General features: G+C 42.0%; 2 non-coding genes across 2 annotated transcripts; one reads left to right on the top strand and one right to left on the bottom strand.

The window, feature by feature from the left end:
- Positions 1-7,147: 7,147 nt before the first annotated feature.
- LOC119929123 lies at positions 7,148-7,285 on the top strand. Its single transcript, XR_005451263.1, has one exon. It is a non-coding gene; the product is annotated as a small nucleolar RNA SNORA7 (small nucleolar RNA).
- A 2,261-nt stretch (positions 7,286-9,546) lies between these two features.
- Positions 9,547-9,684, bottom strand: LOC119929410. The gene has a single exon (XR_005451535.1). It is a non-coding gene; the product is annotated as a small nucleolar RNA SNORA7 (small nucleolar RNA).
- Positions 9,685-22,743: the final 13,059 nt, after the last annotated feature.

Here is a 22,743-nt window from a genome sequence, read left to right as displayed (position 1 = left end):
TGAGGTAACTGAAGCCCAGAGAAAAGAAGTGACTTCCCGGAGGTCAAACACAGCAGACCGGTGGTAGAGTCAGGATTAGAACCCAGGTCCTTCTGACTCCCAGGCCCGTGGTCTATCTAATAGACCCCTTGATGCCAAGCTGAAATTTTTGATGTTGGTGTTATTCCAACAGGGATATTATTTACTATCTCTTCCATCTACCAACCTACTTCTGGTAACTGTGGCTCAGCATGTCTGCCTAACAGAGCAATTTGGATTTTCCAAACTTCAATCAATCAATCAATCAATCAATCATATTTATTGAGCACTTACTGTGTGCAGAGCACTGTACTAAGCGCTTGGGAAGTCCAAGTTGGCAACATATAGAGACGGTCCCTACCCAACAGTGGGCTCACAGTCTAGAAGGGGGAGACAGAGAACAAAACAAAACATATTAACAAAATAAAATAAATAGAATAGATATGTACAAGTAAAATAAATAAATAAATAGAGTAATAAATATGTACAAACATATATACATATATACAGCTGCTGTGGGGAAGGGAAGGAGGTAAGGCGGGGGGGATGGAGAGGGGAAGGAGGGCGGGGAGGCAACTTCAGCCTTGCCCCCTAAGCTACTATTCTTTGAGGAATGCTGTTTGTTTTTTTTTATGGTGCCAATTAAGCACATACTCTGTGCCACAGGCATTTTACTAAGTTCTGGGAGAGATACAAGTTAATCAGGTTGGACACAGTCCCTGTCCCACATAGGGCTCACCGTCTTAATTCCCATTTTACAGATGAGGGAACTGAGGTGCAGGGAAGTGAAGTGACTTGCCTAAGGTCACAGAGCAGACAAGCGGGGGAGCCGGGATTAGACTCTAGGTCCTTCTGAGTTCTAGGTCCGTGCTCTGTTCACTAATAAATCAATAGCATTTATTGAGCGCTTACTGTGTGCAGAGCACTGTATTGTTTGCGAGAGCACAGTATTCATTCATTCAGTCACTCAATCATATTTATTGAGCGCTTACTGTGTGCAGACCACTGCACTAAATGCTTGGGAAGTACAAATTAATATAAAATATACAATATAAAAGAGTTGGTAGGCATGAGAGCTTATAGTCTAGAGTAATAATAATAATAATGATGATGGTATTTAAGTGCTTACTATGTGCAAGGCACTGTTCTAAGCGCTGCGGGGGGGATGCAAGGTGATCAGGTTGTCCCACGGGGGGGCTCACAGTCTTAATCCCCATTTTACAGGTGAAGTAACTGAGGCCCAGAGAAGTTAAGTGGCTTGCCCAAGGTCACACAGCTGACAAGTGGCAGAGTCGGGATTCGAACCCCTCTGACTCCCAAGCCTGTGCTCTTTCCACTGAGCCACACTGCTTCTCCCAAGTGCTTAGTAGAGTGCTCTGAACCTAGTCGGCACTAGATAAAAACGCTTTGATTGATTGACTGTATATATAGCATTAATTGATTGATTTGTAACTCCAACCCCCAGCCAGACTGGCGGTAAGCACCCACAACACTCTGGAAACAACTGCTGCCCATCAGATGTTCTCCTGGCCAATTAGCAGACTCTATTAAGCACACACTTGGACGGTCAAAAGTCTCTGACTGCCTATGCTGAAGTCAAAGCGTTTCTGCCGATCTGGGTGATTCCCAAGAAAGTCATCAGTTGCCTATCCCTCTGGGTTGCAGAAGTCAAAGCTAAAGGTAAAGCTAAAGCTAAAGGCGCTTGGAAGTCTGAGTTTGTGAGTTCTCATCCCGGCTCCGCCACTTGTCAGCTGTGTGACTTTGGGGAAACCACTTCACTTCTCTGTGCCTCAGTTCCCTCATCTGTAAAATGGCGATTGAGACTGTGAACCCCACGTGGGACAACCTGATCACCTGGTATCCCCCTCCCCAGTGCTTAGAACAGTGCTTGGCACATGGTAAGCACTTAACAAATGCCATCATCATCATTATTATTGTTATTTCAAGTGGGAGTTTTGTGGAAGAAACAAGCACCACTTAAGTCCCAGTCATTCATTCATATTTATTAAGCACTTACTGTGTGCAGAGCACTGTACTAAGCGCTTGGGAAGTACAAGTTGGCGACATATAGAGACGGCCCCTACCCAACAGCGGGCTCACAGTCTAGAAGGGGGAGACTGACAACAAAACAAAGCATGTAGACAGGTGTCAAAATCGTCATAACAAATAGAATTAAAGCTATAAGTGCATCTTTAACAAAATAAATAGAATAGTAAATATGTACCAGTAAAATAAATGGAATAATAGATACACAAGTGCTGTGGGGAGGGGAAGGAGGCAGGGTGGGGGGGAAGGGGAGGGGGAGAGGAAAAAGGGGGCGCAATCTGGGAAGGCCTCCTGGAGGTGAGCTCTCAGTAGGGCAGACCCAGCTCTCAGTCAGCCCAGTTGACTGGGAGAGCATAATACAACAGAATTAGCAGACACATTCTGTTGTCCGCCAGCGGACTTGGCGTGACTGATTCCATCTTGTGCATACCGACAGTAACCCTCCATTTTGTGCAGGCCGAGAACAACTCATTTTTGTATTTTATGCAAGGCTCGACAGAAGCAGCGTGGCTCGGTGGAAAGAGCACGGGCTTTGGAGTCAGAGGTCATGGGTTCAAATCCTGACTGCGACAATAGTCAGCAGTGTGACTTTGGGCAAGTCGCTTAACTTCTCTGCACCTCAGTTACCTCATCTGTAAAATGAGGATTAAGACTGTGAGCCCCCCGTGGGACAACCTGATTACCCTGTAACCTCCCCAGCGCTTAGAACAATGCTTTGCACGTAGCAAGCGCTTAATAAATGCCATTATTATTATTATTATTATTATTCATTCATTCAATCATATTTATTGAGCACTTACTGTGTGCAGAGCACTGTACTAAGCATTTGGGAAGTACAAGTTGGCAACATATAGAGACGGTCCCTACCCAACAACGGGCTCACAGTCTAGAACGTCTTCAAGGCCAGTAAACAAGTAACTCCAGTCTATGCAAGGTTATAGGGCCGATGCTCTGCATCATCATCATCATCATCATCAATCATATTTATTGAGCGCTTACTGTGCGCAGAGCACTGTACTAAGCAGTTGGGAAGTACAAATTGGCAACATATAGAGACAGTCCCTACCCAACAGTGGGCTCACAATCTAAAAGGGGGAGACAAAACCAAACATACTACAAAATAAAATAGAATAGATTTTATACTGCACACAGTAAGCGCTCAATAAATACGATTGATTGATAACAAGTAACTCCCATCTGTACGGCAAGGTTGTAAGGCCTATAGCAAGTAACTCTTGTCCGTACAAGGCTGTGATAACAGAGACCAGTGAAAATTCACATCCATCCTGTCGGTCCTTACTGGTTCCTTGAAGTTCCCCATTGCTCGCTCCCGCATTGCTGTAACTCAATAATAATAATGATGGCATTTGTTAAGCGCTTACTATGTGCAAAGCACCGTTCTAAGCACTGGGGGGGGATAGAAGGTGATCAGATTGTCCCGTGTGGGGCTCACAGTCTTAATCCCCATTTTACAGATGAGGTCACTGAGGCACAGAGAAGCTAAGTGACTTGCCCATGGTCACACAGCTGACAATTGGCAGAGCCGGGATTTGAACCCATGACCTCTGACTGGCTGCTTGTCACTCGTCCCTCTCTCGGGAGGTGAACGGGCAGGTAGCCACCTTCCTCTTTTACTGCTCTATCTGAACTCATGTCTCCGAGCCGTTTTTCCTATCTGTGTCACCACCTTGGGTTCTTGAACCCTGCGGCCGATTTACACTGGTTAACTTATTTTGCACCCTACTTGTCGACAACAGATTCCCTGCCTACAACGAAAGTACGATCTAGAGGGGGTGACAGACATTAATATGAATAAATAATTGTAAATATAATATAAAGATGCGGATGTAAGTACTGTGGAGTTGGGGAGAATATCAAATGTCTAAAGGTCACAGATCGAAGTACATAAATAACACAGAAGGGAGAGAGGCCTCGGGAAAAGAGGACCTAATCGGAGAAGGCCTCTTAGAGGAGAATTGATCGTAATAATGCTTTGCAGATTGGGAAGAGAGGTGATCTGGTATATATCATCTAGCATATGAGGGAAAAATCCTCATAGCACAGGACTCGGGATAAATGCCCTCCTTCTCTCCCCTCCCCTGCCACGATCCTGACAGTGTGTGTCTCTAAAATCCGTGAATTTAAAGTATCAAAAGGGGAATGAATTGTCTAATGATAAGAGCTAAGATCACAGTCTTCCTGCCAAGTTTTCAAATTGTGCTTCCCTTCATTATATTTTTTAATTGAGATGAACGATTTAGCTGTTTTCCAAAATTAAAGTTTTACAAGAGAGTTGAGCTATTATATCTTCCGTGATATTTGTCTTGCTTGAAAAGAGGTACTTCATCACTGTCGGAAAAATCTCCCACTGTGGGTCCCGCTGAAACTTCCCAAACATTTAAATCCCATTAGCCACGTCCCCATTGGAGGGAAAGCCGATTTAATTGGGAGTCAATACACATTTTGAACCTCTTAAAAAAAAACAAAAAACAACGAATCTCAGAACCGGGGTATGATTAACCAAAAAGTCTCTCTGCGGCACTATGAGGAATAATTAAGCGGTAAATTTCATCTTTGTTTGCCAAATGAGAGACAATATTTTTTATCGTCGGCTTTTTTTCCAACTTTATCTGTCTAGATAAATATAATTGGGTAATGGATGATGGTTTGTTAGCATTTTATTTCCCGTGTTTGCGAGGGCATTAAGAGCGATCATAAAGCTCACAACAGATACAGTTGGTCTTCAGATTTTCAGAGGCGAGAACGTGACTTTAGTAAATCAGATGGACCTGGGCAATGCATTTTACAAATTAACTCTTCCCATATTCTGGACGGGATCAGGCCCAGCTGATTTACATATACTAATTGCTAGTTCCCATTAAGTGCTGGGTGGTCACCTGTACAATAAATTTCACAAATTAATATTTTCATAGAGCAATTATGTTATACATACTAGAAACAAAGTAACTTTATACAGTATGGAATTTTGGACCCCGAGCTAAATTTTCCTTCTTTCTCATGTATCTCCTTTTGAGGATCTAGGTGCTGTAAACCAATTTGGCTGTGAGAATTAAATCCCTTGATAAAGTGAAAAGATTTTGAAAGATCTAGAATTTCTTCCCTTTCCAGATCTCTTGGTTAGGAAGATTAAAATTAGTCCTTTTTCTCATTTGGGAATGAGATAGCCAGTCATGTCATTGACTGTATTAATGTGAACCAGTATTTCTTTAATTCCATATTTAAACCTGCTTGATGCCTAAAGGTATTGGTTCTGTTTGTCACTTGCTTACATTTCCTTATTTGCTTTCTTAATTGGTTTTCCTGTGGACTTTGTTTAAAAAAACATTTAAACACCTACAGAACAGACCATTCCTCCTGAATCTATTTTTGTTACAGGCATAGACCCATCTTGGAGAAAAATCTGGTCCAACAGTTGCAGTATTCTTCATATTTGAACGTCTAATAAAGAAAAGTAGCGTGGCCTAATAGAAAGAACCCAGGGTCTATGAGTCAGAGGACGTGGGTTTTAATCCCGGCTCTGTCAATTGCTTGCTGTGTGACCTTGGGTGAGTCACTTATCTTCTCCGCACCTCAGTTTCTTCAACTGTAAAATGGGGATTAAATGACTGTTCTTCCTCCTACTTAGGCTGTGAGCTCCATGCAGGACAGTAGTGGTGTACGACCTAATTACTTTGTACCTAACCGAGCACTTACAGTTGTGTTTGTCACATAGTAAGTGCTTAACAAATACCATAACAAAAAAAAAATCAAATTTAAGAAACCAGGTAACATTTGGCCTATTTGCATAGAAATAATAATAATAATGGCATTTATTAAGTGCTTACTATGTGGAAAGCACTGTTCTAAGTGCTGGGGAGGTTACAAGGTGATCAGGTTGTCCCACGGGGGGCTCACAGTTTTAATCCCCATTTTACAGATGAGGGAACTGAGGCACAGAGAAGTTAAGTGACCTGCCCAAAGTCACACAGCTGACAATTGGCAGAGCCGGGATTTGAACCCATGACCTCTGACTCCAAAGCCCGGGCTCTTTCCACTGAGCCACGCTGCTTCTCCCATAAACATACAGTAATGGCAACCCAGGAGACCAAAGGCAAATGTATAAATTTGGTCACACATTGTCAGTCATTGACTTCACAGAAAGCAAAAAGAACTAGAAACACTCTATCCAACCAATAAATCAATCAATCAAATTAATTGAGCTCTTACTGTACTAAGGACGTGGGAGAGTACAATATGACGGAGGCAGTAGACAAGTTTTCTGCCCAAAACAAGCTTATAGTCTAGAGACAAAGTGACTGCCCTAGTTGTTATTTACTAAGTGAAATTAAGTGTGGAGCCAACAGCACATCTTTACCTGAGACTCTATAGGGACTTCTTTGCAAGAGAAGCCAGAATTTGAAGTTGGAAGTGCAGCACTGGTCAGATTGGATGCCAGGAGGAAAAGCCAATCCTTAATATAATAATAATGGCATTTATTAAGCACTAACTATGTGCAAAGCACTGTTCTAAGCGCTGGAGAGGTTACAAGGTGATCAGGTTCTCCCACGGGGGGCTCACAGTCTTAATCCCCATTTTACAGATGAGGTAACTGAGACCTAGAGAAGTTAAGTGACTTGTCCAAAGTCACACAGCTGACAATTGGCAGAGCCAGGATTTGAACCCATGACCTCTGACTCCAAAGCCCAAGCTCTTTCCACTGAGCCATGCTGCTTCTCAATCCTCAGTCCTTAAGTATCAGAACATTAATCAGTGTTACGTATTGAGCACCGACTACTAATCAGTCAATCAATCGTATTTATGTATTATGTATATATGTTTGTACGTATTTATTACTCTATTTATTTTACTTGTACATATCTATTCTATTTATTTTATTTTGTTAGTATGTTTGGTTTTGGTCTCTGTCTCCCCCTTTTAGACTGTGAGCCCACTGTTGGGTAGGGACTGTCTCTATATGTTGCCAATTTGTACTTCCCAAGCGCTTAGTACAGTGCTCTGCACATAGTAAGCGCTCAATCAATACGATTGATGATGATTTATTGAGCACTTATTGCGTGCAGATGCCCTCTCAGGGTTGCACCTGGAGAGTTTTGAGTACTCTACCAGTCTCGACGATGGAAGGGAGAGTCAAGCAGAGGCCTATCCGTTCCATTTCTAGCTTGGGCAGTGGCTAGCGAGTGGGAGGCAATCTGCTACAAGTCAAAACTCACCCGTGCTGGGCAGCAGTGGAACGGGAGAGAGTCGAGGGCCAAGACTCAAATTTACTGCGTGGAAGGCAGCAATGGTAAACCACTTCCATATTTTTACCAAGAAAACCCTGTGGATACACTACCAGAATGATTGCTGATGGAGAGCGGGACGTTCTGGGAGGGATGTGTCCATGGTGTCGCTATGGGTCGGAAACGACTCGACAGCATAAGACAAGACTGTGTGCAGAGCACTGTACTAAGCGGGTGGGAGAGTACAATGCAATAATAAACAGACCCATTCCCTGCCCACGATGGGCTTACAGTGTAGAGGGGGAGACAGACATTAATACAAATAAATTACAGATAAGTACAAAAGTGCTGTGGGGCTGGGAGGGGAATTGAATGAAGAGAGCAAGTCAGGATGATGTAGAAAGCAATGGGAGAAGAGGAAAGGAGGGCTTAGTCAGGGAAGGCCTCTTGGAGGAGATATGCCTTCGGTAAGGCTTTGAAGGATAAAAGACTAGTAGTCTGTCAGATAATAATAATAATAATGGCATTTATTAAGCGCTTACTATGTGCGAAGCACTATTCTAAGTGCTGGGGAGGTTACAGTGTGCTCGGGTTGTCTCACAGGGGGCTCACAGTCTTAATCCCCATTTTACAGATGAGGTCACTGAGGTCCAGAGAAGTGAAGTGACTTGTCCAAAGTCACATAGCTGACAATTGGCGGAGCTGGGATTTGAACCCACGACCTCTGACTCCAAAGCCCGGGCTCTTTCCACTGAGCCACGCTGCTTCTCAGATACGAAGAGGGAGGGTTCCAGGCCGGAGGCAGGATGTAGGTGAGTGGTCAACAGCAAGATAGATGAGATCACGGTACAGTGAGAAGTTTGGCACTAGAGGAGCGAAGCACACAGACTGGGCCATAGAAGGGGAACAACGAGGCGAGGTAGGAGGGGGCAAGGTGGTTGAGTGCTTTAAAGCCAACGGTGAGGAGTTTCTGTTAGATGCGGAGGTGGATGGGCAACCTCTGGAGATTCTTGAGTAGTGGGGAAATGCGGCCTGAACATTTTTTATGGCATTTATTAAGCGCTTACTATGTGCGAAGCACTGTTCTAAGCACTGGGGAGGTTACAAGGTGCTCAGGTTGTCCCACGGGGGGCTCACAGTCTTCATCCCCATTTTACAGATGAGAGAACTGAGGCACAGAGAAGTTAAGTGACTCACCCAAAGTCACAGAGCTGACAATTGGCAGAGCTGGGATTTGAACCCATGACCTCTACTACTACTAATAATAATAATGGTATTTGATAAGCACTGACTATCTGTCGAGCACTGCGGTAGATACAAAATTATCAGTTTGGACACAGTCCCTGTTCCATGTGGGGCTCACAGTCTTAATTTCTGGACTGTGAGCCCGTTTCTAGACTGTGAGCCCGTTGTTGGGTAGGGACCGTCTCTATATGTTGCTGATTTGTACTTCCCAAGTGCTTAACACAGTAAGTGCTCAATAAATACGATCGAATGAATGAATGAATGAATCTCCATTTTACAGATGAAGTCACTGAGGCATGGAGAAGTGAAGTGACTTGCCCGAGGTCACACAGCAGACTAGTTGGGGAGCCGGGATTAGAATACAGGTTCTTTTGACTCCTAGCCCATGCTCTATCCACTAGGCCAGGCTGTTGAACTGGGTAAGTGACAGTGAACAACAGACGCTTGGTCTCTACCTCAGTTGAATGGAGGAGGAAGACAGAAAACGATTTGAACAACTAATGGGAACGGAAGTTCAAACAAGATATGACACGTAGCCAAGTATTACAGGATGAAGTAGCTGAATGAATAATTAAATGTTCAAATAATATTAACTGTAGTATTTAAGCACTTACTATGTGCCAGGCACTGTACTAAGTGCTGAAATTTTGTCTTGTCTTATGCACCTTGTATTACGGGATTAAGGCTGTGAGTCCCACGTGGGACAACTTGATCACCTTGTACCCCCGCCCAGCGCTTAGAACAGTGCTTCGCACATAGTAAGCGATTAACAAATACCATCATTATTATTATTATCATTATCTCTCACCCATAGCGACTCCATGGATACTTCTTTCCCAGAACGCCCCACCTCCACCTGCCATCGTTCTGGTAGTGGATCCGTGGAGTTTTCTTGGTAAAAATCCAGAAGTGGTTTACCATCGCCGCCTTCCACGTGGTACAGTCTCCGCCCTCGATGCCCTCCCATGCCACTGCTGCCCAGCACAGGGGAGTTTTGCCCTGCAGCAAATTGCCTTCCACTCATTAGACGCTGCCCAAGCTAGGAATGGAATGGGTATGACTCTGCTTGACTCTCCCTCCCAGAGCCCAGACTGGTAGAGGACTGGAAACTCTCCAGGTGCGGTCCTGAGAGGTGGAGCGCTTACCAAGTGCCTGTTCTGAGCACTGGGGTAGATACGAGTTAATCAGGTGGGACACATCCATGTCCCACATGGCTCACACTCTTAATCCACTCTTCCAGGTGAGGTAACTGAGGCCCGGAGAAGTGAAGTGACTTGCCCAAGGTCACAAAGCAGGCAAGGATTAGAACCCAGGTCCTTTGACTCCCAGGACTGAGTCCACTAGGCCACGTTGCTTCTCAATAAATAAAAATAAATGTGCATATGTCTATGAGTAAATATGTTTATGTGTAAAAATGCATACAATAAATATATGTTCGGAAGTGCTGAGGAGAGGAATAAAAGACATAGTGCTTTTGTTGTCTGTCTCCCCCTTCTAGACTGTGATCCCATTGTTGGGTAGGGATCGTCTCTATATGTTGCCAACTTGGACTTCCCAAGCGCTTAGTACAGTGCTCTGCACACAGTAAGCGCTCAATAAATACGATTGAATGAATGAATGCTTAGGGTGGTTTTTGAGTGGATGAGGCTGGAGTGTTGAGAATTAATCAGAAGAGGCTTCCTGGAAGGGGTTTCGAAGATGGGGAGAGTTGTGATTTGTTAGTGAGGGTGGAGGGGAAAGGAGAGAGAGAAGAGATTTAGGTACGATATTCTGCCTGGATTTGTAGCAACACAAGATGCTTGTAAGGGCAGTGTGATGATGCCCTTCTTGGCTCAGTGGAAAGAGCCCGGGCTTTGGAGTCAGAGGTCATGGATTCAAATCCCGGCTCTGCCGCTTAGCTGTGTGACTTTGAGCAAGTCACTTAATTTCTCTGTGCCTCAGTTACCTCATCTGTAAAATGGAGATGAAGACTGTGAGCCCCCCGTGGGACAATCTGATCACCTTGTAACCTCCCCAGTGCTTAGAACAGTGTGTGGCACATAGTAAGCACTTAATAAATGCCACCGTCATTATTATTATTATAATCATCCATGTTTACCCCCCGGAAACCCATTATGAACCCCTTGTCCATGAATTTATCCAACCCCATCTTGAACCTACTGAAATTGTCAGCCTGCCTGACCTTATGTGGCAATAGACGGATAAGCTTCTCACCTGCCGTGTGAATAAATGTTTTCTTTTGTTCCTAGTGAAACTACCACCTTCAGATGGGAAGGAACAGTGGTGCAACGTATGCAGATTTTACCAAGGTGAGGATACTCAAAACACACATCTTCCTGAATGTGGGTTTCATCGAGAACTAAGAGTAGAAGACATGTTCCCTGCCCTCAAGGAGCTGAACATCTAGTGAATGGTGGAGGCAGTCATGCAAACAGTGGAAACAAGAGGAAAAACGTGATACATGTGATAATTGTATTTATAAAGTGCTTACAAGGTACAGAAAAGTATGTAAGACTAAGTAAAATTGAACGCAAAAAGAGACAAAGGTTGGAATGATGTGATCAGAGAAGTGGCAATCTGTCAGAGAAGAGCAACTGGAAGGGGTAATTTTTTTTAATTTTTTTTGTGGTGTGGGTTTGACTTTGAGGGCCAGGATAAGCTCATCTGAGTGGGGAGGGAGTTCCAAGCAGGGAAATGAGAAGGGAAAGAGGGCAAGGAGAGGAAATGAAATGCTTAGTCTAGTGTCTGGCACATTGTAAGCACTTAACAAATACCATAATAATAATAATAATAATAATAATAATAATAATAATAGAGGTGGGGAGGGGAAGGAAGGAGTGAGAAAGTAACCGTCTGTGATTGCTTTGTTGGATGTGTTTTGTTTAACACTTAAGTCACTAAACAAATATCGGATTTTTGGGGGAGATTAACCCTGTTTCACTTCAAGCAGTTTTTCAGCTACAGGGTACATTCCCATCCCAACAAGGGCAAGGAATATTCAAGTTGATAAAATTTCATTGGCATAGAAAAAGGAAAATCATATCTACTTCTATATAGGGTTTTACTATCTAAGTCCTCATATATATTTATAAGTATGCATGTGTAACAATAATAATAATAGTATTTGTTTAATGCTTTCTAAGTGCCAAGTATTGTTCTAAATACTGGAGTAGATTTAAGCTAATCAGACTGGATATAGTCCCTGTTCCACAAGGGGCTCACAGTATAAGAAGGACAGGTATTTTATTCCCATTTCATAGTTGAGGAAACTGAGGCCCAGAGAAGTGAAGGGACTTGCCCATACATGTGCATGTATGTTTGTGGATCAAAATGTACATCTATCTGTCTGTCTATCTATATATGTCAAGCACTGTTTTCAGCCTTGGGAAAGATACAGGGTAATCATATTGGACACAGTCCCTGTCCCACGTGAACCTCAGAGTCTAATGGGGAGGGAGAAAAGGTACTGAATTCCAGTTTTACAGATGAGGAAACTGAGGCCCAGACAAATCAAGTGACTTGCCCAAGGTCACACAGCCTGCAAGTGGTAGAGTCAGGATTAGAACCCAGGTCGTCTCACTCCCAGGCCCTTGCTTTTTCCACCAGGACCTTACCTCACACTATTCCCCATCTTGTAACTTCCTTTCCTTTCAAATCCTCCAAACCACAGCTCTCCCCATCTTCAAAACCTTTTCGAAATCCTACGGCTTCTTGGAAATTTTCGCTGATTAATTTTTCTACTCACCAGGTCACATCCTCCCCAGATCATCTCAGCCCTTTTCCACCATTTTAGCACTTTTGCATTAAATATTTCTCATAGCACTTTTGTGTAACTACACTATGGTAGTACTTATTCCTCCTATTTGTAAAGTATTTTATGTCTGCCTCCCCAGAAGAATCCATACTCAGGAGGAGGGTGCTTAGCTACTTCCCTGTTCGAAAAGAGAATAATAAAGCCTAATTTGTACTTCATTGAGACAGAATGTCAGAGCAAAAAGTTGAACTCCTCCGATTCAGAATAGCATTGGCATCGCTTAGATTCAGGAAGATTCCTATGTCCTTCTTTTAATGTATTGTCTCTGCTGAGATTTCCTGTTTAATAGTGGGATTATAAATTAACTGAACTGTTAAAACAATGTTCCCCTCTGTGACCAGAAGAATTTGAAGTCAAAGTTAACGGTATTACCAATTTGTTAAAAGTTGAGCTCATTCCATGTTCAATATTTTTTTAATAACCACTGTAAATAACAGGCCATTCTGAAGTATAACAAATGATATCTTCTAAATCCTAATGATAACTGGCCTTAGTAATGGTCCTTCCTATAATGAGAGCCAATTGAAAAAATGATCATTTTCACAGAATATGCATATCATTTCTAAGACGCTAAAGTTCTGGAAAGAGTCCATTCACTTAATTTATGGCTCTGGAAGTTGCTCCAGGAATCATCTTTTACGATTCTGGTCTTCATCAAGTATCTGATACACTCGATTGTCTTTTTTTTTTTAACTTTTCATTTTCCATTTCCATTCCAGAATCAACTACACTATCTTCTCTGACTCATTCATTTTCCAGCCTATCTCTCTCTGTTTCAGTCATTAAGTACTACTCCCAACGAAACTATGTTTTGGTAAGGAAATACTTTTTTTTTAGTCATATTTCTTAAGTGCTTACTATGTGCCTGACATTATACTAAGTACTGGGACGAATACAAGGTTGGACACAGTTCATGTCCCACTTGGGGCTTACATTCTTAGTTTTGCAGATAAGGTACAGAGAAGTGAAATGACTTGTTCCAAGTCATACAGCAGACAGGTGTTGGAGCTGGGATTAAAACCCAGGTCTTTCTGACTCCCGAGCCCTTGCTCTATCCAATAGACCACACTGCTTCTTAATATGTTGAAGTTATTAAGGAATCAGAAATGCCAGGGTTGACGATCCAAGATCCCTATTTCAACTGATTTAAAAAATAAATACAGAAACTACCTCTGTTTCAAATTCACTATATACTATGCTATTTGAATACTTATTTCTCCTATTTGTAAATCATTTTATGTCTGTCTCTCCAGGAAAATCTGGAAGTAGAAATCTTCCTCCTTCTCTCCATACCCAGGAGGAGGGTGTCTCGCTACTATCCTGCTCACAAAGGTAATAGATACAGCATTTTAGAAGAAATCATATTGCGATGCAGATTTAGAAAATGAAACTCTGAGTGCGTTATTAAACATGAAAAGCGGTGTGGTCTAGTGGTAGCACACAGGCCTGGGAGCCAGAGGACGTGTGTTCTAATCCCGGGTCTGCCACTTGTCTGCTGCGTGACCTTGGGCAAGTCATTTCACTGCTCTGGGCCTCAGTTCCCTCATCTGTAGAATGGGGATCATGATTGGAGCCCTGTGTGAGACAGGTATTGTGTCCATCCTGATTAGCTTGTATCTACCCCAGCACTTAGAACAGATCTTAGCACATAGTTAGCGCTTAACAAATACCATTATTATTATTATTATTGCCTCCTCCTCCTTCTCTCCAGGTCATTGTTGTTTCAGTACTTTTTCATCATCGATACTATTCATCTAGTGCCTGCAATTAAACATTTGGGGTAGTTTATAGTTCAGAGATGTCATCCGTGCCTTAAAAGAGTTTTCAATCTAGAGGGGGAGGCTGACACTGAAATAATTTATGAATAGGAAGTTGAAGATGTAGATATGGGTGTGCTGATGCTTATTTGAGTAAAACACAGAAGTGCTAAGGGTGATTATTAACATGCAAGTGCACAGTTGGTGCAGAAGTGTTGAAATTGAATTTTGAAGGATAATCTGTGGTGAGGATAAATATGGGGGAAAAACTGGCAGAATTCAGTGACTGGTTGAATATAGGGGTTAAAAGGGAAAGAGGAATTAAGGATAATGCCAGTGTTCTGGACTTCAAAGAAGGGGAAGTTTGGTGGTGTCAGAAGTGATGGGAAAGTTAGATGGAAGACATAATTTGGGAAGAAAGATGTGGAGTTCAGTAGAGATGTCCTGGAAGCAAGAGAAAATGTGCTTTGGCAGAAGAGGTGGGAAGTTGGGGGTAGCGAGGTAGACCTGGAATCAGTGGTATAGAGGTGGCCGTTGAAAACATGGAAACAAAGAACTCCCTCCAGGAGTGAGTGTGAAATGATTAGAGAAAGGACCCGGTATAGGGCCTTGAAGAACACCCACAGTTAGAGAGTGAGAGGTGGAGTTAGAGCCAGTGGGACTGAGAAGGGGTGGCTAGAGAGGCAAGAGGAGAACCAGGAAAGGACTGTGTCAGAAAAACCAAGGTTAGACAGCATTTCCAGGGAAAGAAAGTGGTCCGTGGGGTCAGAGGCAGGTGGGATATCAAGGAAGATTAGGATAGAGTCGGTTAGATTTGACAAGGAAGACTTGACCTTAGAAGACTGGGGTTTCATCTGAGTATTGTGGGGAACACTAGGTTGTAGAAGCAGAATGGCCTAGTGGATAGAGAATGGGCCTTGGAGTCGGAAGGAGCTGGGTTCTAATCCCGGCTCCGCCCTTTGTCTGCTGCGTGACCTTGGGCAAGTCACTTTGCTTCTCTGGGCCTCAGTTACCTCATCTGTAAAATGGGGATTAAGACAGTGAGCCCTATGTGGGACAGGGACTGTGTCCAACCCGATAGTCTTGTGTCTACCTAAGTCTCTCACCTTTTTCTTTCATTATACTTTCCTAAGTACTTAGTTGCTTAGAGAAGCAGCGTGGCTCAGTGGAAAGAGCACGGGTTTTGGAGTCAGAGGTCATGGGCTCAAATCCCGGCTCTGCCACTTGTCAGCTGTGTGACTTTGGGCAAGTCACTTAACTTCTCTGGGCCTCAGTTACCTCATCTGTAAAATGGGGATTAAGACTGTGAGCCCCCCGTGGGACAACCTGATCACCTTGTAACCTCCCCAGCGCTTAGAACAGTGCTTTGCACATAGTAAGTGCTTAATAAATGCTATCATTATTACTTAGTTCAGTGCTCTTCCCACACTTAAGTGTCCAGTAAATAACATTTAATTGGTTTACGAGAGAATTGATCCAGTTCCATCATCTATTGAGATCAAGCATGTTTCAAGCTTATTTTTAAAATGTGCTGTAAAAAAAATCTATAAGGTAAGAAATGATAATAAAGTGTTCAGAATATTTTAGACTCTTTTGAATATTTACTAATGATGGGTACATTATATGAGACCACAGTTTTCAAATGAATTAATTGTGCTATCTGTTAAGCGTTTACTCTGATGTCAAGCACTAGTCTAAGCAAGCGCTTAGACTAGTGCCAGCGCTTAGAACAGTGCTTTGCACATATTAAGCGCTTAATAAATGCCATTATTATCATTATTATTACAAGTAAATCAGGTTGGACACAGTCCCTGTCCCATATAGGACAGTGCTTTGCACATAGTAAGCGCTTAACAAATGTCATTATTATTATTATTATTATTATTATACGGGGCTTACAGTCTAAGTAGGAGGTAGAACAGATAATGAATGCCCATTTTATAATTGAGGAAACTGAGGCACAGAGAATTTAAGTGTGTTGTTCAGGGTCACACAGCAGATAAGTGGAGGGGCTGGGATTAGAATCCAGGTCCTCTTTTCCACTAGGCCGTCTGATTTCCAAGTAAACATTCGACACTCAGAACTAGGACACTAGTGAGATGAATCTGTGTCATTGAACTTTGCGTATTCTATATATAGAAAGAAAATAATTCCATAAATGGGATAATGCTATTGTTTTTATAAATATCCCTGGAGGAAGGGAAGTCAAGATTTGAGCTCTCTAAAGAAAAGATGCTCTATAAATCTATTAGTCTCTGAGATTCATATGTACACAAGCACATACGAGGATTCATATTTAATATAGCCCTTGGAAATATATGTGTATCGTATTCCGTTGTGTTGTGGGATACGTTTTCCCATAGACTTATAATAATAATAACAAATTGCAGTATTTATAAAGTGCTTACTATGTATATTAATAATAATAATGATGATGGCATTTATTAAGCGCTTACTATGTGCAAAGCACTGTTCTAAGCGCTGGGGAGGTTACAAGGTGATCAGGTTGTCCCATGCAGGGCTCATAGTCTTAATCCCCATTTTCCAGATGAGGTAACTGAGGCTCAGAGAAGTGAAGTGACTTGCCCAAAGTCGCCCAGCTGACAATTGGCGGAGCCGGGATTTGAACCCATGACCTCTGACTCCAAAGCCCGGGCTCTTTCCACTGAGCCACGCTGCTTCTCTAAGTATAATATTTATACTATATTTATACTACACTCCTTGTGGTCAGGGAATGTGTCTACCAATTGACGTAGCCCATGATCCATAAATCCCACTCAGTGTTACAACCAATTGCTGCCCCGATGACAGTTGTTCATGCTTATTTTGAACTTCCTAAGCACTTAGAATTCACTCAATCGTATTTATTGAGCGCTTACTGTGTGCAGAGCACTGTACTAAGCGCTTAGAATAGCCCATTACACTCAGGGGATAATCAGTGAATACTGCTGGCTTGGTGGAAATGGTACAGGCTTGGGAGCCGGGGACGTGGGTTCTAATCCTGTCTCCGCCCCTTGTCTGCTGTGTGACCTTGGGCAAGTTACTTAATTTCTCTGTGCCTCAGTTTCTTCACCTGTAAAATGGGGATTAATACTGTGAGCCCCAAGCGGGCCAACCTGATTGCCTTGTAACTACTCCAGCGCTTAGAGCAGAAGCAGTGTGGCGCAGTGGATGGAGCACGGGCCTGAGAGTTGGAGGGTCATGGGTTCTAATCTACCACGCATCTGCTGTGTGACCTTGGGCAAGTCGCTTCACTTCCCTGGGCCTCAGTTACCTCATCCGTAAGATGGGGATTGAGACTGTGAGCCCCATGTTTCATCACCTGTCTACATGGTTTGTTTTGTTGGCTGTCTCCCTCTTCTAGACTGTGAGCCCGTTGTTGGGTAGGGACCGTCTCTATATGTTGCCGACTTGGACTTCCCAAGTGCTTAGTACAGTGCTCTGCACACAGTAAGCGCTCAAAAAATATGAATGAATGAAAGTGCTTGGCACATAGTAAGCGCTTAACAAATACCATTATTGTTATTATTACCACTGCTACTACTACTGGTACTATCATCAATTGTATTTATTGAGCGCTTACTGTGTGCAGAGCACTGTACTAAGCGCTTACTAGGGAAGCAGCGTGGCTCAGTGGAAAGAGCCTGGGCTTTGGAGTCAGAGGTCATGGGTTCGAATTCTGGCTCCACCACACTTTGGGCAATTCACTTAACTTCTTGGAGCCTCAGTTACCTCATCTGTCAAATGGGGATGAAGACTGTGAGCCCCATGTGGGACAACCTGATCACCTTGTATTCCCCCCCAGCGCTCAGAACAGTGCTTGGCACATAGTAAGCGCTTAACAAATGCCATCATTATTATTATTATTACTGCTTCTTCTACCACTACTACTATAACAACAACATGACGTAGCTTCAGATTTCACGCACTGCGGTAGTTCAGAACCACAAATATACCTATGTGCGTGTGTGTTATGTTTGTGTATGTCTATAAACTTTCTTGATGCAAAGTTTATAGATGAGAGTCTGTGATACCTGCTTCTGCCTGTGACTTTATAGGCATTTCTGTGTTCCCTCAAACAGCATAATTCTTTTCAAAAAATTACAGAATGTTTTTTTCCCACTTTTTACATTGCTAAAACTTTTTATAAGGGTAGGAAAGATGGAGATTAGTACAATGAATAAATGAGGACAGCTGAAAACTGGGCTACCCATACTGGATAATAGAATTTTAATAATTTCTCTTGTCGAGTTGGTGCATTTGTGTGATAATTTTACGTGACAGTGTAATTAAATTGTAAAGCAATTCCCATTTCCTGTGTATTTTATCTATTAATCATCATTTATTTCTTTACTTTCTTTTTCTGCAATAAATATTAGTGTAAGGAGAGTTAAATAAGTTAAACCAATGCAATTACTTTTACAGAATGAAATTAACTTCATATATCACTTTTTACTGGTTTGTATAGAGCACCTTCTACTTGCCCTGTACAAATAAATGCATTTGTTGGGGTATATTTATGATGTCACTGTGGTTTCCATGTTTGCATTCCCTTTGAGTAATGATCTGTGTGTTAAAACCTGACATTTTAACAGTATTTTCAAACAATTTCATTCATTATCAAATAACCATTTATAACACTACGGCAATTTCAAACCATTTGCTGAACGCTTTAGACACAGCTAAACAATGATTTATCAACCAATGTGCAGATTTTAATGCTTATCACAGCAAATATAGAAAGTGGCATTAAACAGCGACTGGACAACAGCTCCAACTAAATTATCTTTCTTTTTTTTTTCATCTTGACGTTCAGTAATAGCTTAGTTTCCAGTTTATAAATGCACTGAAAATTAAGAGAAGTAGATTAGATGGCCGTATCTTTGGGGCTTTTAAAATGTTAATTATAGGACTTGGGGGCGGGGGGATATAAACTGTATAAGCCATTGCTATTTACTTTTTCTAGTGGTGATATTTTGAATGCTGTGGTTGCTCACCTGGTTTGCTTTCTCTTATTAGCCTCTCACCTAAGGAGAAAATCCTGCTCAGAAATTCCTCCTTCAAGTGAACAATCCTGGGCCATCCTCTATTCCAGGATCCTGCTGGAGCGTGTTTTATGAGCAGGTTTGCTACTTAGGATAATCCTATCTGCTTGCAACACACAAGACATCCAGTTCACTCTAATCCTCAAGAGGTGTGACTGTCTCATGCTCACAAAAGCACAATGCAGAAGTCACTTTATTAATAAGAACTTTCGCTAGAAGGAAAAACTTGCATTTCTTTGTTGCAAAGAGGAAAGTTTTCCCGTTCAATGTACTATTTATAACAGCTGTGCCCCCCGCAAAATCTCTTACACATGATCCCTACACCCACTGTAGTAGAAAGATGGTGTTTGAACTGATTGCTTTGGGGCTTAATACAGTGCTCTGCACACAGTAAGCACTCAATAAATACGATTGAATGAGTTACTACCCCAGGAATTAGCACAGTCCTTGGCATTAGTAAACACCTAATAGAGAAGCAGCGTGGCTCAGTGGAAAGAGCCCGGGCTTTGGAGTCAGAGGTCAGGGGTTCAAATCCCAGCTCTGCCAATTGTCAGCTGTGTGACTTTGGACAAGTCACTTACCTTCTCTGTGCCTCAGTTACCTCATCTGTAAAATGAGGATGAAGACTGGGAGCCCCCTGTGGGACAACCTGATCACCTTGTAACCTCCCCAGCGCTTAGAACAGTGATTTGCACATAGCAAGTGCTTAATAAATGCCATAAAGCAATTAATAGTAATAATCAATCAATCATATTTATTGAGCACTTACTGTGTGCAGTGCACTGTACTAAGCGCTTGGGAAGTACAAGTTGGCAACATATAGAGACAGTCCCTACCCAACAGTGGGCTCACAGTAGTAATAATAATTTGTGTGTATTTGAAATACTTCCTTTGTGTCAAGCCTGTGTCAAGTACCGGAGAAGATGCAGATGAATCAGAGCAGACACAGTCCCTGCCTTTGGGGCTCACAATTTAAGGGGGGGGAAACAGATAATCCCCATTTTACAGATGCGGAAAGTGAAATATGGGGAGCTTACGTGATTTACCCAAAGTTTCACAGCAGGAAAGTGGAAGAGTCATGAATAGAACCCAGGTTTTCTGTCATCCTATCAATCAATCAATCAATCAATCATATTTATTGAGCGCTTACTGTGTGCAGTGCACTGTACTAAGCGCTTGGGAAGTACAAGTTGGCAACATATAGAGACAGTCCCTACCCAACAGTGGGCTCACAGTAATAATAATAGTTTGTGTGTATTTGAAATACTTCCTTTGTGTCAAGCCCTGTGTCAAGTACCGGAGAAGATGCAGATAAATCAGAGCAGATACAGTCCCTGCCTTTGGGGCTCACAGTTTTAGGGGGGGAAAAACAGGTAATCCCCATTTTACAGACGAGGAAAGTGAAATATGGGGAGCTTACGTGATTTACCCAAAGTTTCACAGCAGGAAAGTGGAAGAGTCATGAATAGAAGCCAGGTTTTCTGTCATCCTATCAATCAATCAATCAATCATATTTATTGAGCACTTACTGTGTGCAGAGCACTGTACTAAGTGCTCGGGAAGTACATGTGCTCTTTCCACTAGGCCATGCTTTCTTGAAGGCAAAAGAAAACAAGTTTGCAAAGACTTCTTTAAAATCTCTTCACATGGAGATGGAAGAGGTGAATAATAATGATGGTTTTGGTTAAGCGCTTACTATGTGTGAAGCACTGTTCTAAGCACTTGGGGGATACAAGGTGATCAGGTTGTCCCATGGGGGGCTCACAGTCTTAATCCCCATTTTACAGATGAGGTAACTGAGGCACAGGGAAGTTAAGTGACTTGCCCAAAGTCACACAGCTGGAATCTAAATGAACTTTCCTTCACTAAGAACAAGTTGTATAAAACATATGTCTGTACACATTTATTACTCTAGTTATTTTACTTGTACGTATTTATTACTCTAGTTATTTTACTTGTTCACATTTATTACTCTATTTATTTTACTTGTCCATATTTACTATTCTATTTATTTTGTTAATGATGTGCATCTAGCTTTATTTCTATTTGTTCTGATGACTTGACACCTGTCCACATGCTTTGTTGTCTATCTCCCCCTTCTAGACTGTGAACCCATTGTTGGGTAGGGACTGTCTCTATGTGTTGCCAACTTGGACTTCCCAAGCGCTTAGTACAGTGCTCTGCACACAGTAAGTGCTCAATAAATATGACTGAATGAATGAATTAAATACTTGAAAGGTTTATGTCACAATATGGGAGTTTCCTTCTTCCTTCAATCACCCATCTCCCAAATGGACTAATTTGACACTAACTGCAGAACAATTGATTTCATTTACAGAGAAGTAGCATGGCCTAATAATAATGGCATTTATTAAGCGCTTACTATGTGCAAAGCACTGTTCTAAGCACTGGATAGGTAGAGCTCAATCCTGAAAGTCAAAATAGGTTCTAATCCTGGCACTGCCACTTATCTGTTGTGTGACCTTGGGCAGGTCACTTAAATTCTCTGTGCCTCAGTTCCCTCATCTGTAAAATGGGGATTTAGACTGTGAACCCTCTGGGAAGCATGAACTGTGCCTCACCTGATTATCTTGCATCTACCCCAACAATTGGTGTAGTGCTTAGGAAGCGCTTAATAGCATTAAAACGTATTATACAATCCCTAGCTATATTATCTGGCTTTTAAAATTAATAGTAAGGCCAAAACTGAATTCTTCTTTCCTAGAGCATTAGAAAATAAAGCATCTATGGAAATGTTTCTTTCTTTCTGTATATTTTCTAAAGGAATTCACTTGATCGAGAAAAACTCACTGTATTTTATTGTTGTGATGGATGTTTGCATATGTCTATTGACTTTCTTGATGTATATTATATAGATGAGATTCTCTGATATCTGCTTTTGCGTGTGACTTTATAGGCATTTCTGTGTTGCCTCAAACAGCATAATTCTTTTAAAAAATCATTACAGAATGGTTTATCCCACTTTTTACATGGCTAGAACATTTTATAATGGTAGGAAAGAAGGAAATTAGTTTAATGAATAAATGAGGACAACAAAAAACTGGGCTACCTACACTGGATAATAGAATTTTAATATATTGTCGAGTTAGTGAAGGATCCCATTACACACTTCAGAAAAACATAAATGAGTCCCCAGTTTCACCAGCTTTTAGAAACTGATTTTTTCCATCAATGTTTGTTGAATAAATCAAGGTCGGGAAAGATTGAGGAATATAAGGACAGTGCTTTGCACACAGTAAGCGCTTAACAAATACCATCATTATTATATAATAATAATAATAATGTTGATGGTATTTGTTAAGTGCTTACTATATATGCAAAGCACTGTTTTAAGCACTGGGGGATACAAGGTGATCAGGTTGTCCCACGTGGGGCTCACAGTCTTAATTCCCATTTGACAGATGAGGTAACTGAAGGCACAGAGAAGTTAAGTGACTTGCCCAAAGTCACACAGCCGATAAGTGGCAGAGGCGGGATTAGAACCCATGACCTCTGACTCCCAAGCCCCTGCTCTTTCCACTGAGCCACGATATATTCTGACTCAGTCACTTTGCAAA

The sequence above is a fragment of the Tachyglossus aculeatus genome, chromosome 5, assembly GCF_015852505.1.
Source record: "Tachyglossus aculeatus isolate mTacAcu1 chromosome 5, mTacAcu1.pri, whole genome shotgun sequence".
NCBI lineage: Eukaryota > Metazoa > Chordata > Mammalia > Monotremata > Tachyglossidae > Tachyglossus > Tachyglossus aculeatus.
The sequence above is the reverse complement of the archived record's forward strand: the minus strand, read 5'-3'. Positions and strand labels throughout refer to the sequence as shown.